The sequence below is a fragment of the Aquila chrysaetos genome, chromosome 5, assembly GCF_900496995.4.
Source record: "Aquila chrysaetos chrysaetos chromosome 5, bAquChr1.4, whole genome shotgun sequence".
Lineage (NCBI taxonomy): Eukaryota > Metazoa > Chordata > Aves > Accipitriformes > Accipitridae > Aquila > Aquila chrysaetos.
In genome coordinates this window covers 846,261-863,931 of record NC_044008.1, presented here as the reverse complement: position 1 = coordinate 863,931, position 17,671 = coordinate 846,261, and the positions used below count along the sequence as shown (strand labels likewise).

General features: G+C 40.8%; 1 protein-coding gene across 3 annotated transcripts in view; it reads left to right on the top strand.

Annotated features, from left to right (window-relative positions):
- Positions 1-17,671, top strand: part of PPP6R2 (protein phosphatase 6 regulatory subunit 2) — a 123,146-nt gene that overhangs the window by 27,535 nt on the left and 77,940 nt on the right. For 2 of the 3 annotated variants that reach the window (XM_030013014.2, XM_030013017.2), the window contains exon 2: positions 2,991-3,124. The gene's annotated coding sequence lies outside the window, so the exon portion shown is untranslated. Of the gene's footprint in view, positions 1-2,990; positions 3,125-9,607; positions 9,715-17,671 lie in introns of those variants that run through there. The other variant, XM_030013016.2, reaches the window with a different exon arrangement.

Below are 17,671 nucleotides of genomic sequence, written 5' to 3'. Positions count from 1 at the left end.
TTTAAAAATCATAGCCTAAGTTAGATTACATTTCCCCTAAAATTTCTAGTACGGGGAGTGTGTTTGATCTGCTGGGTTTATTCTCTCTACCCTATTTCAGGAAATCACAGGAGATACTAGTTGTTATTTTGAGGTGGATGATTTCTCCTGTTAAAAACGAGACACTTTGTTTTTAACGGCATAGAACCTGTCCATGATTTGACTTTAAAACTGAACTTCTATACAGGTATATTATGCTATATGTTTTAACTTGTCTGTATATGCAGCTGGTTAACATGCAGTGAGTTTAGCAAAAATTTTAAAATCACTAGGAGAGAAGTTAGAAAATATAAACTCTTAAACTACTTTATTGTGCTTTGTTTCAAATCAGTTGTCAGATAAAATAAAGCACATCTCAGAAGAGAATAAGGCTGAAATCTCAGCAGTATGTGTTCAGAATGTAAGAAAGTAATTAATCACATTACCCAAATCTTTTTCAACTGTGTTGAAATGCAGCAGATCCTGTTGTCCTACCACTCTTACCTGGAAATTTATTCAGTAACTATTTCAATTAAAAAATAATTGCAGAAATTGAAGAAAAATTGAGATGAATATAGCATAAACACTAAAGAAGTCTGTCCTGGTTTTGGCTGGGATAGAGTTAATTTTCTTTCTAGTAGCTGGTATAGTGTTATGTTTTGGATTCAGTATAAGAATGTTGATAACACACTGATGTTTTCAGTTGTTGCTAAGTAGTCAAAGATTTTTCAGCTTCTCCTTGTGCCCCTCCAGCCTTCTTGCTGGCTGGGCAGAAGTTGGGAGGGGACGCAGCCAGGACAGCTGGCCCAAAGTGGCCAAAGAGCTTTTCCATACTGTGTGATGTCATGCCCAGTATATAAACTGGGGGGAGTTGGCCTGGAAGGGGATCACTGCTTGGGGACTAACTGGGCATCGGTCAGTGAGTGGTGAACAATTGCATTGTGCATCCCTTGTTTTGTATATTCCAGTTCTTTTATTAGTATTGTCATTATATTGTTGTTGTTATCACTGGGTTGGGGGGAGTGAGCAAGCAGCCGCGTGGTGCTTAGTTGCTGGCTGGGGTTAAACCATGACAATGACAGATCTTTGAGGCTGATGTCAGTCACTTGAAATGTTAGAGATTAAATTCTTACTCTTTTTCAAGTCAGAAGGACAATGTCACTTAGGCTTGCTTCCATAGTTCCATTATCCAGGAAGGCCATTTCAGTAAGGTGCAACTTGATTGTGTCCTTAAGACGCAATTACTGCTGTGAAATGCACTTTCAGCAAGAGCAAGGTGGGTACTTGCTCCTGTTCTTCACGTGTCTCGCTATATGGACTCGGTGCTAAAGAAAGCATTGAGGGAGTGTGGGGTACTCTGTACGTGGAGTCGGTTTGCTGTTCTGCTGACCACCTTCACATAGATTATGTAAACTTGTAAACGTGTGCCTGGCTTTTGGGATCAGTAAGTCCAACAGGACTGCTCGTTGGGCTGGGATTTAAGCACAAGCTTAACAGAATTGGGGCTGAAGTAATACTACATACCTTGTGGAGCCTTGGAGTGAAGCGTGGTTTATCTTGATCACAAGCACAACAAACAAAAGTGTCAGAAAGGTGCAGATGTTTTGAATTTCCATAATAAAGTAGCTTCTAAATAATAACTGCATTCTACCAAATCTAACGTCATTGTTCAGAGCTTTTCTTCTCACACTTTGCTTTTAAGTAGAAATACATCAGATACCCACAACTAAAAATTAATTTCCAAAATAGAGTTTGACTTTTACGGGGGATACGTAGAATCAAAAAGTGTAGCTTTTTTCTCAAGCTCTGTCAGAGTATGCTTGCTGTATACTGAATACATCTGAGGTGTATGGTGATTTCGTTGCAAAACAATTCAGTCTGTTTTCAGAGCAGCACTTTAATTGTTGGGCCTCAGGTTACAATTTTAAATCTATGCTGCACTGTTTTATGTTCAGTTTATCATTTATAATGTTTAGAAGACTTTGTAGGACAAATGCTGGGGAAAAAAGAAGGCATCAAATAGGCACAGTAAAATACCTTAAATAAGGCACAGTAAAATTGTGAACTGTCCCTTCAAATTGACAACTTCAGTTTTGGGTGAATATTGTACCTCCAATTAAGTGATTACTGATAAGAAGATGAGAAAATAAATTGTTCTTTCTGCTAGTGCTGTGTTAACACTGTCATGCCTTCTCTGGCTTCTGACATTGAGGTTTGCAAGGCTGTTTGGATATGTAGAGTATTTGCCCTAATAATGGGAGTGTACTCTTTTTATTGGGATAGTGTGGGAACATTATTATTTGATGTAGGGACTGACTGCTGGTATTTTCTGTTTGGTCATAACCCCACAGCACAAAAGGAATACCTGGATTCAGAGAGAGGCTTGGTTAAAACCCAGTTCTGTCAACTGTGGGGGGAGCTTGGTAGGCTAAGCCAAGCTTGGTTCTCTTGCCGGCTTCCCTTCTGTGAATCCCCTTCTGAAACCACTGTGAACTCTCTTCTGGATGCCTCACTGCCTCCTTAAGGTGATGGGGGCCCCAGACCAAATGTGAAATACGTGTATTGTTGCTGCAGTTATTCTTGGAACATGTGAAAATGACCATTAGGTTTCCTTGACAACCTATAACTTTCTTTTGAAGTGATGTCAAGAAAACAAACATGTTCTTGAATGAGGTACAAGTCTCACAGCTGAGTCCAAGGGCTATGAAGAGAAGGGGCTTTTAACCCCTGCCTTGTCACAGCTTGGTATGAAGGTTCATGTTTGCCCTGTGCTACAGAAGGGGCGGTAACTGAAAGGAGTATGTCTGTCATGGTGGTAGTGTTGGCTTTGCAAAGAGTATTAGTCACCTATAGTCTTGCTCAAATTTTTCTTTGGGCTGAAAGGTTATGTGGAAGTTTGTTTAGGGGAAAAAAAAAAATCTCTGGCCCTCAGTTACCTTTGGTTAATAGTAACTTTTAAAAATATTTTCCAGGATAGGAAGCTTGAGAAAAGAATTCACACTGGATGAAAATAATTTTCTGAAGCTGGGTATATTCCAGGAACTGTAACCCAAATGTTTCTCTGTCTGTGGAAAAGATTTCACGTTTGAAATAACTTCTACTGAAGGTATGCACATCTACCTTTCCTTTTTAAGCTCAGCAATGACAACATGCTTTATAATGCTATATTATGTGTTCTGATGTTTGCTAGTGAGATTGTTCTTGATATTTGACACCTGGAGTCATTTGAGAGGGAACTGTAGTGTCACTGGGATGGTCCCGCTGATGAGATTCAGAGCAGGTTACATACAACTGAGAAGCTCAGTTCTTCTGCTGTTGAGTCTGCAGTCTAGTCATGGTATGTTGGTCAGGTTACTCCCCAAACCCAGGTCTAACTGGTAAGTGTTTCTCCAAAGTTGAGCTCTAATTTAACGTACATAATTGATGGGAGGAAGATAGAACTTCTTTTTGTCTTTCTGGTGGCTATCTATACTTCTGGGAACTGCTTGTGGCTGTTCCAGGAAGTGACAGTATGGAAATGACACATCATACATTTTGTCATTGGGGTAGTGAAAGTGAATAGGCTGTGATTACTCACAGGTTTTCCTAAGGTGAGAAATTGGAAGCATCCAACAAAGTTATCAAGCAGACAGTTTAAAGCAAACAAGAGGAACTGCCCTTTCATGCAGCATGTAATTACATTGGGGATTCACTGCCTTAGGATTATTTGGAGATGGACTGGCTGCTTGTGGGAGCACTGCAATCCTTCCTGGTGCCAGCAGTGGAGATGGCTGACGTGGTCATTTTCCTGTTGGTAATTCAGTTAGGAAGAGCTTTCTCAATGCTACAAAGGCAAAAGATTTTACATAAAGCAAGGTCTCCCGGCGGGAATAGGTTGTGAATTAAAGGCATTCTTAAAACTCCTAAAAGAAGGAGGAGACCCTAAGTTTTGTTGCAGAAAAGTGCAGGTTTTAGGTGAGCTGTAAATAAAGATGCTACTGCTGATGGAGCTGGTTATATTTATGTTCCATGTCAGACCTGATGGCTTGAAACTGGTGAAAATTGAGTGTAGATTCAGCCTAGATATAAGGAAGGAATCTTGCATGATGAAGGTGGTGAGACACTGGCACAGGTTGTCCAGAGAGGTGGTCGATGCTCCATCCCTGGAAACATTTGAGGTCAGGTTGGACGGGGCTCTGAGCAACCTGCTCTAGTTGAGGATGTCCCTGCTCATTGCAGGGGGGTTGGACTAGATGACCTTTAAAGGTCCCTTCCAAACCAAACCATTCTGTGACTCTATGAAAATTGTTCTGGAAGCCATTTGGGAACTAGAGCATGTGGGTGGTACCCAGACATTTGTAGTCATCTATGCCAGTGAGATATATATAAAAAAAAAAATAGAAGTCGGAAATAACAATGTAGCCCAGTCTGGCAAATTACAGGTCTAGCTGGCTCAGGACCCTCTGATACCTGCTCCTGCTAATGGTGTACTTGGGAACAGTATAAATGTAGGGTAGGCACTCCCACTTTCTGCCACTCTCTGCCACAGGTTAGTGTCTTTTCTGAAACAGCAGTGGCTGTAAAACATTTGAGGGTCATTCATAAACCTGTTTTTTATGAACTGGTGTAGCCAGCTGAGTTTTTGAGCTCAGTTGAGCTTTTGTACTCCATAACCATCTATGGCAGCCAGTTCCACAGGGTTTCTTCTTCCCATGCAGAATGTTAGTGTTTCATTCTGCCTGCTGGTTGCTTGATGACTTTGTGAGGTGTCCCCATTCTTGGGTTTATAGGAAGCTGTAAATCACATTCTATTCACCTCCTTAATACCATTCATGCCTTTCTCTGTATCTGTTGTTTTTCTGAGCTGTAGTCATGTATCAAGTCAAGTTTAATGCATCTTCCATTAGAAGCTGTGCTGTTTCACGTTCCACTCAATCTCTTTTAAGGGAAGCTAATCAGACCAGCTGTACTTGTTTGAGCTCTACTGTCTCTTCTGAGAGAAGCTAACCAGACCAGCACTCAGGATGCAAACATGTGATAGTCAAATGATGTCATGCCTTCTGTTTACTTGCTTATTCTTTCTTATAATGACTTTTGACATTACTTTTACCTCTTTGGCTGCTGCTCTCTATTGAGATCCTTGAACAGTGGCTCCAAGATCATTTCCAAATAGATATAACAAAGAGGATCTGTTCTATTTGTATGTTAAAATGTCATGTTTCTTCAAAAGGATTGCCATGCATCACAGAGGAGGGCTGCTTGTTTGCTTTGTCCTGGCTGTGGCACTCAGGTCAGGTGAAGCCGTCTGGAAGGAGGGGAAATAGCTCCTTCCTGGGATCATCTGAGCATACTTGGGGGTAGAATTTCCCAGAATATGGGATGGGGCAGGCAGAAGAGTGTGAGTGTGTGAAAGTTCAGCAGGAAAGAAACTTGCGGCCCAGGAGAGCGTGGGATACATCTCGGATGAGCAAGGGGCAGATGGACAGCCTGGCTTCAGAACTGGTGGAGAGCGAGAGACTTCCTGAGGATCCAGAGGACACTGCAGACATTGACTGGTCACAGAATGCTCCTGGATTAGACTGAACGAAGCCCAGAGGAAAGGATTTGCCAGTCAGGACATAGTGGACAGGGGCAAATTGCTTATCCCCTGCTTGTCCTCTTTTCAAAAAGACAAATTCACCTGAAGTGATGCCATTGCTGCTCAAATACCTGTTGGTGACGTTTATAAACCCTACAAGTATTTGTTTTCTTAGTGTGCCCAGAATAAAGATTTGGGCACTTTAGTCTGGAAGCACTGGATGGCCACAGGTCTCCGATCAGAGTGATGTTAACCTACTTAGTGGTTGTTGTTCAGTGGTGGGTTTTCTCCCATGACTAGTACTTGCTTTTGTAAGCACCGAGTTAAATCTGCCATTTCATTGTCTGGTTGCTTATTAACATCATTCTGCGGCTGTTTGTGACAGCTTTGGTGGGTTTAAGCTAAATAATCTTTCTGTTGCTAGTAAATGTTTCCACCTCGCTATTCATCTTTCTTCTGAGATCTCTTATAAATACATTGTGCAGCACTGTTTCCTTTGGGACCCTCCTTGCTGCCTTTTTCTATTTTTTTTTTTTTTTAAATTTGCTTTTGATTTATTTCTTATGTTTTAACCAGCTGCTGATTCACAAAAGAAAGTGAGCTTTTCTTTAAAGTTGTTTGGAGAAGCCCATGCAAAATACTTCTGTGGGAATTCAGATAAACTATCGATTGTACTGTCCTTGTCCATATGTATGTTTTTGGTGTGGATTTTTTAAATTGTGTAACAGTTTGCTTAAAAAGCTAGTTTTAGGCTTCAAGTTCACCAGGTTAAATAAAGTGGTACTTTATTCCCTGCAATTAGTTGTTTGGTAGCTGCTTTTTAAAGGTGTAGAGCTTTTGGGTGAATACCATCTAGTCCTGGTGATCTATTACCATCTGATTTGCAGGTGTGTTCTAAAACTTTCTCAGATACTGCAATTTGAAAGAATTATCTAGAGATTTTTTTTTTCTTTTTCTCTGTGTAGCAAAGCTTAAAATTATTTACACTTATAGAGGAAATAAAGGAGATTTTGTACTAAAACTTAGCAAAAAAAAAATATTCATAAGATAACCCCAAAATTCACATCAGGAATCCATGCCTGTCGAGACTAAAGAGGCAGATTGAATTAAATGGGACTTAGGAAGACTCTTCAGCTGTGATATAGCTGCTGAAGTTATGTTTGTCCTTTGTATTTTTATAACAGAAAGGATGTTACGGGAAAGAAGTATTCAAAAATACTTTCTTTTTGGAAACAACTAGGATAATGTACTTCTCTCAGCATTTCCATGTGTTTCCACTTAGTAACTAAGTGGAAAATGTTAAATGTTTCATTTTATCAGGAATCGGCTTAAATAGGCTTAAATAAAAAAATCAGTAAATCTTGGTAATTTCCTCCCGGTTTCCAGAAGGAGTCGCCTGTGGTGATTGCTGGCCATCCATGTTCATTTTTACTGGTCTTGGAGTACTGAGAACATTCTAAAAGGTTGGAAAATGCTGTGGACTTTTTGTATGTGTGCCCATATTCAGTAAGGCTCAGGGTAGCCTTTGGTGACTACAGAACTGACTACAGTAATAATCCTGGGCAAAATAATGCAAATATAGAATTCAGATAATAGAGTAACACAAAAATTCACCCAAAGTTTTAGGGGAAGTAGGAGATGCAGTGTAATTTTTTTTTTTTTTATGGCAGCCAAAGAAGCATTGCAAGATGCTATAAGATTTGTGATATGTAGAGCTACTAGTTTTTCAGTTGGTGAATTTTAGTCACCTATTATTTTTGCAGACTCCTCCTGATGTTTTCTGGAAAAGGTAGAGGCCTTTGTACCAAACTTAATGGTACTCAGGTGAAGCGTCTAAAAAGACAGCCCTCTACCTCCCCCCAACAGAATTGTTAAATAAAATCCAGGCCACAAAGTGAAAATGACTGATAAGTGGAAGGATGAGATGAAGTGAGACAAAAGGGATGAAATGGTCATTACAAGCCTTGCAGAGGAGAAAGGAGACTTTTGGCATTCTACTTGTATAACGGGTAAGATGAAAAGTAGCGATTACTTTGAAACATACATGGAAAGAGGAAATTTTTTTTTTTTTTTTAGGTTTATGTTGTTAATCATCTACCCCAGGACCAGTGTGCAGCCAGGGATTGCCTTGTGTGTTCTTCTGGTTCTTGACTAAAGCTTCTGCATACCTTCTAAATATTAAAAAATTCCTGCAGTGTATTGTTGGCAAATAGCAGGTGTTTGAATGACAGTTTAATTCTACATGTATCAAATTTAAAATGCTCTCCATAAAGCAGTTAATCATCAAAAATGGCAGCATATAGTTATAGAAAATGTGTTTCCTTAAATCATGATGGTTTTCCCTTTAATGAGATACTCCAGAGAGAATATAAGCAACTTTGAAGGGCTTTGAGATGTCTGCCTGAAAAAGCAAAAGATGTTTCTAGTTTTACTGTTGATGACCTAAGGTAAAGTACTAACACCTGAGATGTGGCAGACATCAGGAGAAAGGTACTTTTTGTAGATAGGTGTTGGGCCTCATCTGGATTAGAACCTGAGTGTACCAGTACTTTAGCGAAGTAGTACAAGTTTCTAATACATACAGTTAATTAATTTTAATAATAAAAGGGAAAGGTTGTGATTTTTAACTTGTTTGGAAAAATGTAGGAAATATTTCATTTCCCTGTTCCTGTACAGAATTATAAGACAAACCATGCGTCCTCAGAATTGTGCATATTATCTTTCTTGCCCACAAAATATGAGGAGGACGAAGGGATGAATTACTGATTTGAACACACTGAAGAGAGCAAACATTTCTGTGACAAAACTGTTCTTCCCTGGCTCACACAGGTGAGCGCTGTTATAGACGAAGTTTAAAGATGAGTTTACAAAAAGTTTGAAACAATTAATCCACTTGCTGTTTAAAAATATCAAACAAGGAACACCTTTTGCCACCTCTGTTTTATTCAGTTTTTTCTCTTGTTCTCAGTCTGCTTAATAGCCGAAGGCGTTTTTCATTCCTGGTCTCCCCCCCCCCCGCCCCGATACTGCATAGAGCAGGGATGGTCCCCCCTCCCTGTGTGTCTGGACAGTACCTGACTTCCTTAAAATGTGTTCATTATCATAAATGAAAAGAAATCGATCTTCAAAATGTTCTGAACCTGACATGTTTCTTGCTGTGAATTGTAATATGAAATTTGTCCTTTCTTTTTCTTTTTTCTTTTTTTTTTAATGGCATGATTTTTCAGACCTTCCTGCTGGTGGCAGCCTTCAGTGAAATGGCTTGTTCCTTCAGTGTGATAGAGCACGCCTAGCTTTCAAAAAGTCTTAGTTTTGCAACTCCAAGCAAGAACAGAAGAAAGCTAGCAAATTGGAGGACTAAGCTGTGAATTTTATTTTGACACCAAAGATCATTGTCATAGGAGAGCAGAGCACATGATAAGTTGTAGGACTGTTTCTCCCTACTGCTTGTTTTGCAGTTTGTAGCTTGCTCCTGCCAAGACCAGGTTGTCAGACCCTCCTTTCTTGCTCTGTAGCTGTCTTTCAATAAGACTCTACAGAGTGGCACTCTGTGGTATTACAGCATTAAAGATGCAGAGAACAGTGAAAGTGCTATTTATGCATAAAGATTGAAAGTATACCTGGCTTATTTTGAGTGTAAATCAGATCTTAAGGAAGCTGTTCAGTAAACTTGTTGCCCAGATAGAATTACCTGTCAACTGTACCAACGTGATTGAATTAACTGCTTGAAAATAAGCAGCTTGGATCTTTTATTTTACATCTATAAAAAACCTGAATCAAAAGCTAAGTGTGAACAACAGTGATTCTTTGATGTAATTTGGAGACAATTGGAAAGTGTTAAAAGGTCAGTACGGGGGAATTGCTTCACAGCTGATCAAAGCACTTGGGAAAATTAAAGCCTTGAGTCCCTTACAAACCAGTATGAACAGCATGGCTTAGCTGATTGGGAGGCAGAATTGCTCGATGGCCTTCTGTCAGCTCCTTCCACGTTACTCTGATCTGTACTTCCATAAAGATGTCTAATTCCCACAGATTGAGCAGTCTGTATAAAACCCAGCTGGGCTTCCAAGCCTGCAGAGCAGTCCCGGCTCCTGCTGGAACTGGAACAGGGAGATCTCTAGCATCTGCATTTGCTAGAGGTAAGCAGTGTATGTTGTCTCTTGCTGCCTTTTCCACTGCTGAAGAAAAGTTGCAGACTGGACAAGTGTCATTATAGCAGTTAAAATGAGTACATTTAATTTTTTTCCCCAAATAAAAGAGCTAGAAACAGCTTTAAAAGAAAAATAGCAGGAGTTATCTTGAGCAGCAAGAATGTGAACCTTGACCCTAACATGTTTATCCTCATGTTCTCATATTCTGATTTAGCTCTTTTTTACTTGTTGTTTAAGGAGGGAAAGTGAAACTTGAGAAGCTGTTTAACAGGGATTGTTTTGAATATCTACATGGCTGTAAGCAGCCTCTTGGTATCTCAGACAAACTCTGCCTCGGCTACAAATAAAGCCAGGCTGGCGGTGGGGGATAACAGCTTGGTGAAGAAATACCCAGTTATGGAAAGCTTATTTTAAGCTGTTCACAGCTGTTAATCTCTAACATCCTTGTGCAGCTCAGGGCTTCCTCAGTTTTACAAAATTGAAAACTTAAGTGTGGGGCGAATAAGTGAACCATGGTAGATGGCAGGAATGATCTTTTTGTGGTATGAGGTTAGGTGAAGGAATAACAGCTATATAGTTGAATATGGCTAGTAAAATGAGAAAATTCAAATTCATTTTGAATGATAACTATTTAGTTATGGTCCAACAAGCACTTAGGTCTCTATTCTCTTTCTTGAGTTTATCTAAGGAACTTATACATCATCTCATAAGAAAAAGTTATCACTTTTGCCAAATGCTCCTTTTTGTTTGCACTTTCTCGTTTTTAAATAAGTTTTATAAAGATACTATTTTAGTATAGAGGTCAGATTAAAACAAAGACTGAGGCTTAATTTTTAACTTCTTATATATAAAAAAAGCTGTATTGTAGCTTTCCAACTTCACAATTCCTAAAAACTGACCTTACAGAGCAGCTTTCTCTTAATTCATCTGCGGTATACAGCTTGAAGTTTTTAACTTATCCTGCTCCTTAACTTATACAATCCTCATGTGTTTCTTAAACAATTTTAACTTAAAGTGGTGATTTTAATGCACACAATGTAATCACTGTAGGCAGAGAAAACTATTTGTTTACTGCACTTTAGCCTTGTGATCAACATTGTCTTTATACTTTTACTTTACTCCCTTCTTCTGCTTTTAATAGATTATTAATTTTTCAGAATTGACTGGTGTTGCTTGAATAGTTTGTATTCCACTACGTATCTGTGAGAGATGGTATGGAGAAAGTGAATGTGAGGCAGTTGTGTTTTATAACTCAGCATGGGTGGGAGGAGGAATGGTACGCAGTGAATTCAAAACAGCTGGTTTAAAAAGTACTTTTCCAAACAATTTGAAACTTTGGTACAGTTTAAGGTCAGAGAACACTTCTGATTGCAAGGCCAAATGGCTTTAAAAAGATTAGGCATATTCATAGGAAGTATTCACTGATAATTATCAAACATGAGACTTCAGGTGTGACTTAAGGTTTTCTGTGATGAAATGATGACAGAAGGCTGAGGCAGTTTACCAGGAAAAGATCATTCTTGCCTTGCTTTCCAGCATTGAGGTCCTGTACTTCTGGGAGGGGGCTGTTGCTATTGAAGACTGACACAATGTATTGCTTCCTGTGTCAATAAGGCATCTCAGTGCTCTGAGGCCTGCTTTTTCTGAGAAGATCCAAGAAATTAAGAAATCCCGACCAAAGGAGTTACTGTATTTCAAGAAAATAATAAAAGCCTCTTCATTTACAGAAGGGGGAGATTGTCATTAGCCAGAAGCTGATGTTGGAAGCTAAAGCTTGAGCTCTGTTTGGCTTCTTGCCCACTGAGTTAATAAACGCTTTCCTTCTCAGTCCTATATTGGGCGCAGGAAAAAACAAAAATGCATCCAGTGTGCCTGGAAACCTAAGCCTTCCTTTCTGGAGTAAGTTGATGCAAAGTATTGGTAGTTTCAAAGTAGGGTAGCAAACACTTTGCAGAAGGATAATTGGGGAACTGACAGTACTTGAAGATGCTTTCAGCACTGAAGATGCACTCTTGAAGCAGTATCAAAGGTTAAATCAAAAGTCCACCCCAAACTTTTATATAATGACAACTGGGGGGGGGGAATGGGCATTCTTCATTTAAGAAACTTTTCCCTCTTCAGAATGGAAAGCTCTTTCAAGATGAAAACTATTGTACTTCTTTTAATGTCAGAATAGGCTATGTCATCATCTAGATCTAAGGAAAAGCAGTTTGTTGAAATATAACAGTTTGAAGGATTTTATTCCTATTGAAGATACTTACAAAAAACAATTCCTGACTATGTTCTCATCCTTTTAGCACTTTAGGTTAGGCTGCTGCTTCTAACACTCCTGATTTGGCCTTGTTACTTATTGTTATATCCCTGAAACTCCCAGCACATTGGAGTCTCATTGTAGTATACTCTAATGTTTTTCTGGACATAGAATAAATAACCATAGATACTAAGAAGGCTTAATGAAGGGCAGTAGTATCTGTTATGTGACTGTAAATTAGTTGGTATTTGTTTATCTAGCAGACTTTTATAAACTTTAGAGAAATGTTTCTCCATATTGCTTTCTGATGTGTCTTAGTGTTCAGTCTGTATCTCCTGACTTTTCTGGGTTTTGTGGAAAGTATCGCTCAATCATTGCTTGAGACCTGAAGCCTAAGTCATCTTCACTTAGAGATGAAGGTCAAATAGTTCAGCAGTTACAGTCAAAGAGTGAAAGAAGTAGGATGGCCTGATGGTGACAGAAATTCGGTGTCTGATGTTGATGAAGCAGTTAACCTGTTCCTGTCTGTTTTGTCAACTATTACTTGTGCCGGGAAGGTGTATGGGAGGTTAGTGATTATCAGGGAAAGAAGGCAGGAGAAATCACGCAACTGTATGGATACAATATATTGCTTTTCTGATCAGAAATGTCAATAACGGATCTTGTTAGAATCTGCTAGAGCTGTGTACAATCAAAAGGTTAATAAATTTTGAGTCCTCTTAGCAGACTTTAATGCTGCTTAGTTGTTTTGTATCTGGATAACTGAAACTCTCCATGAGATGACACTGCATCAATAAGGCATAAAGCCAAGAGTAAAAGTTGTGAAAAAGTGTGTTTTTCTTTGGAGAAGAGAGGCATTCATCAGCGTTTCTACAGATGTACCTATTAAACCAAGTGCACCTGGCTAAACTGGTCTTTCAAATCTCTGAGTGCTGCAGCACACTGAAAGATACTGCAAAAGCATGGGAAACAAGCTCAAATTCCTGCTGATGGAGGGACAGCTAGTTGTGCTTACTGCCTTTGTAGGGATCCCTCCTCTTTGCTGCTGTACAGCTATAGGTGGCTTGGATGTGGTAGCTTGTTGGATGTTGAACTTGGTCATGATACTCTTCTTGTTGGTAGGTTTTGAGGGATGCTAAGAGGCCATCGAGGCCCTACTATTCTGAGGACTGAAACCTCCTTGACAAGAATGAAGGAATGAATTCAGAAAGCAGTTCACACTTAAAGGACATAAAGACCAAGCTGAGCTCTCAGCAATTCTGCAGGAGGAAACAATGCAGACCACAAAAATACTCAGCATAGATAGGATGTTCCTTTTCCTGCTCTGACCAGCAAGTAGTGCCTTAGCCGTTGGGGAAGAGGCCCAGGCTCTGGAGAGGGCCTCTTCTGCTTTTGTCCACATTCAGTTACAACTGCACGCCATCAGCTTTGATAGTGACCGAGTTGCTTGTGGTGAACAGAGTATGGTTCATTTCCTAACCTCTTATTACTGACTTCCCTGCATGGGTCTGTTTGATGCTACTGTTTCTAAAACCAGCTTTTGCAGTAGGGAGTAAAATGTGCCTTTCAGCTTTAGAGAGCCCTCCCATTCATGCTGGGTGAAAAGGCCCGAGAGCGCCCTGCTTTGTTAGATTGTTCAGAAATTGCATTAACCACCCCCACCAGAGCCTAAAACTAGAGAACAGAGCTCTGTTTAATGCTTAATGATTGGAAGTGTTTAAAGTTGGCAGTTAAGACCACAAAGAAGTGGATGCTTTGTCCTGGAAATCTGAATTTTTTTAGTTTTTTTTTTTTTTGCCATCAGATGCCTAAGATGCCCTGATTTGATTTAATTTCCTGTTTTGTTTTGTGTTTTTTTCTTTATTGGGGTGTGCAATGCCACAAATTGCTAGAGAAAGTAGGATACTCTTTCATGTTCCTGTTTCTTCATCTACCTCTTCTGCTGTGCAGTTACCTTGTATTCCTTAAGTTTATTAGTGATTTCTAGTGTTTAATATTTTAGTATTTAGAAGTTCCTCAAGTTTGTGTAGGTGTCTTTAAAGACAACATAAGCAGGAAACAGTGTTCAATATTTGTAAGTCATGTATCACAAGAAGAAATTGTATTTACCATTTATTGGGCTCATAATACGCAGCAACTCTCTAGCTGTTTTCAGTTTCTCTTAGCCCATTTCCTGTTACTTAGTAGGTGTTTTTTCTTATCAATGTTTTGGAAGGAGGTGAAGTGCACTTTTGGAGTTACAGAAAGAAGGTAGATTTATATCCTAATGCCAAAAGAAAGGGCTTGCTCATTCTGGGCTCCTGGCTCTACAAGGCAATACCATCATTTCAGTAGGTGGATTATTCTGGTTTCTGTTTATTGTGGTAGGTCCTGTTAGATGAACTGCAGTTTGGTGATTAATCCTGCTCAAGTATTTTCACAGTAGCTCAGGTTCTTTATGGGGAGATCCCATTTCTTGTGAGTGCTTCTCTTTAAGCTCTCCATAGCTCATAAAGAACAAGTGCCTTGTTAGTTCTGGTGGCTTGCCTACAGTGAAGCAGATTAAAGTAAATTAATTACTAACCATTGCAGAATGGGGCAGTTACTGTTCTAGATTAACTTTTTTTTTTTAAAGTAATCATGAACATTTTTTATTATGTTATAGACATACTAGTTTGTTTCTTGATACAACTCAAAATGGAGCATTCATAGTGGTGTAACTTTCATCATGTAGAACTTTTTTCTGTCCCTCTGTTCTGTGTTTTCAATATGTTTTCATGTGCTTCAGCAGTTACGTTGCATATTGTAGAAGGCTGCATGTGCTTCATGGAAAAATGAGCATACTGAAATCGTCATGGGTGTTGTATGCATGCGTGTATGTATGTGTAGGTATTCTGCTGCTTCCACAAGTGGGATGACTGTGTTTCATCAAGAGCTTCCCTCTTCTCTCTTGTTGGTGCTGCCTGGGTTTGGGTAATGGTGTGCCATTGCCCCCACTGTCGGCTGCAAGCATACTGGTGTTGATTATGTTGATGTTTGGGTGGAAAGCTCTTCTGGACCATCCAAGTCTGCAAAATCTCGATGAATTGGCAAGGGATGCGAAGAATAATAAGAAGGGCTTCTACAGGTACATTGGCCAGAAAAGGGAGATTAAAGAAAATCCACAGCTGCCCCCCCCCCCCCCCCCCCCCCCAATACATAAGACAGGAGAACTGCTGACAACTGACATGGAGAAGGCAGAGGCACTCAACAATTTTCTGTCTTAGTTTTCAATGGTGATCACTCTTCCCACATCTCTCAAGCCCCTGAACCTCAAGGTAGTTCCTCCCATTGTAAGGTAAGATCAGGTTTGAGACCACCTGAGGAACATACATAAGTCCATGGGACCCAACAAGCTCCATCCCAGGGTCCCGGGGGAATTGGCTGATGTAGTTGCCAAGCCACTGTCCATCATATTTGAAAAGTTGTGGTAGTCAGGTGAAGTTCCCAGTGACTGGAAAAAGGGAAACATCACGTAAAAAGGAGGACCCTGGGAACTATTGACCAGTCAGCCTCACCTCCATGCCTGGTAAGATCATGAAGCAGATACTCCTGGAAGATGTCGAAACATATGGAAGACAGGGAGGCAATTGGAGACAGCCAGCATAGCTTCAGCAAGGGCAAATTGTGCCTGACTAATCTAGTGGCCTTCTACAATGGAGTGACTGCATCAGTGGACAAGGGAAGAGCTACAGATGTCAACTACCTGGACTTATGTAAGGCCTTTGATAAGGTCCCCCACAACATTCTGGCCACTAAATTGGAGAGATATGGGTATGATGGATGAACTGTTAGATGGATAAGAAATTGGTGGGTTGGTCATGTCCAAAGAGTTACAGTTAATGGCTCAGTGTCCAAGTGGAAACCTGTAACCCCTCAAAGGTCCATGCTGGGACCAATACTATTTAATATCTTCATCAATGACGGCGGGATTGAGTGTACCCTTAGCACGTTTGTAGATGACACTAAGCTGAGTGATGCAGTTGATTCACTAAAGGGAAGGGATGTCATTGAGAGTGACCTTCACAGGCTTGAGGAGTGGGTCTGTGTGAACCTTGTGAAGTTCAACAAGGCCAAGTGCAAGGTCCTGCACCTGGTTTGGGGCAGTCCCCAGTATCAGGGCAGACTGGGGATGAAGGGATTGACAGCAGCCTGTGGAGAAGGACTTGGAGGTACTGGTGGATGAAAAATTGGACATGAGCCACTAATGTGTGCTTGCAGCCCATAAAGCCAACCATATCTGGGCTGCATCAAAAGCCGCATGACCAGCAGGTTGAGGGAGGGGATTCTGCCCCTCTGCTCCGCTCTGGTGAGACCCACCTGGAGTACTGCACCCAGCTCTGGGGTCCTCAGTACAAGACAGGCACAGACCTGTTGGAGCAGGTCCAGAGGAGGGCCACAAAAATGGTCAGAGGGCTGAACACCTCTCCTATGAGGAAAGGCTGAGAAAGTTGGGGTTGTTCAGCCTGGAGAAGAGAAGGCTCCGGGGAGACCTTATTGCAGCCTTGCAATATATAAAGGGGGCTTATAAGAAAGGGAGAGGCTTTAGACCAAGGCCTGTAGTGACAGGACAAGGGCCAATAGTTTTAAACTGAAAGAGGGCAGGTTTAGATTGGACATAAGGAAGAAATGTTTTACAATGAGGGTGGTGAGACAGTGGCACAGGTTACCCAGAGAAGCTTGGTTGCCACATCATTGGAAGTGTTCAGGGTCAGGCTGGATGGGACTTTGAGCAACCTGATCTGGTGAAAGATATCTCTGCCCATGGCAGGGGGGTTGGAACTAGATGATCTTTACAGTCCCTTCCAACCCGAACTATTCTGTGACTCTGTGAATTTGCTAGCGCTAGGAGCTGCTTGTTCAGCCTTTGCTGTACTTTTCTGCTTCCAGAGAAGTACTTCTCTGCACCGTAGTTCAGACCCTACGGACAGTGCTACAGCAGTGTGTTGTCTCTCTTGTGCCTAACTTGTGGCCTTCCAGGACAGTTCATCTGGCTCCTGTAGGTTGTGACTCGTTCTGCTGGTCCTTAAGTGGCGTGTATGTCTCTGGGTTTTTTTGTGTGTGGTACCATTCCACTTCCGATCTTGCAGAGATGTTACGTGGATTACAAAACCTCACTTGATTGCCTCGACACCTGCTTTGGCCTAACTGTCTGTTAGGCCAAACTGTTGGTTTCAATACGTCATGAACAATCATTTCCAAATCTCACTTGTTGCATTTTACTGGGTATCCTGTAAGAGCACTATGGCTAAGAGCTTTTTTGGCTGGGATGAGGGCAAAGAAGTCGTCTCATGTTGCATGCGCTTTGGGCAATGTGGTGGGAGAGTCACTGCTGCAAGGCAGCCTCCCTTCCCAGTTGGATGCAGCTGCACCGAGTCCCAGGGCGCTGGGAATTGCATCAGTGTCTTCCAGAAGCCTGGCTCTGCCAGTGAGGACCGGGAGAGGCCAAACTCCTCAGCAGTTCTTCTCAACCTTCATTTTAAGAAGAAGGTTGGAAAGGGGATCTGCCTGCATTGTGCTGAGAGAAGAGCTGTTGTCCTTTCCTAAGGACAGCTTATCAGTGTCTCCTATAGATTAGATACCTTTCCCTGTAGATATAGAAAAAGTTTTTCAAAAGTGTAGAATTGACAGATTTATAATGGGTTTAGATTTGAAACGTGAGATTTACGTGTGTAT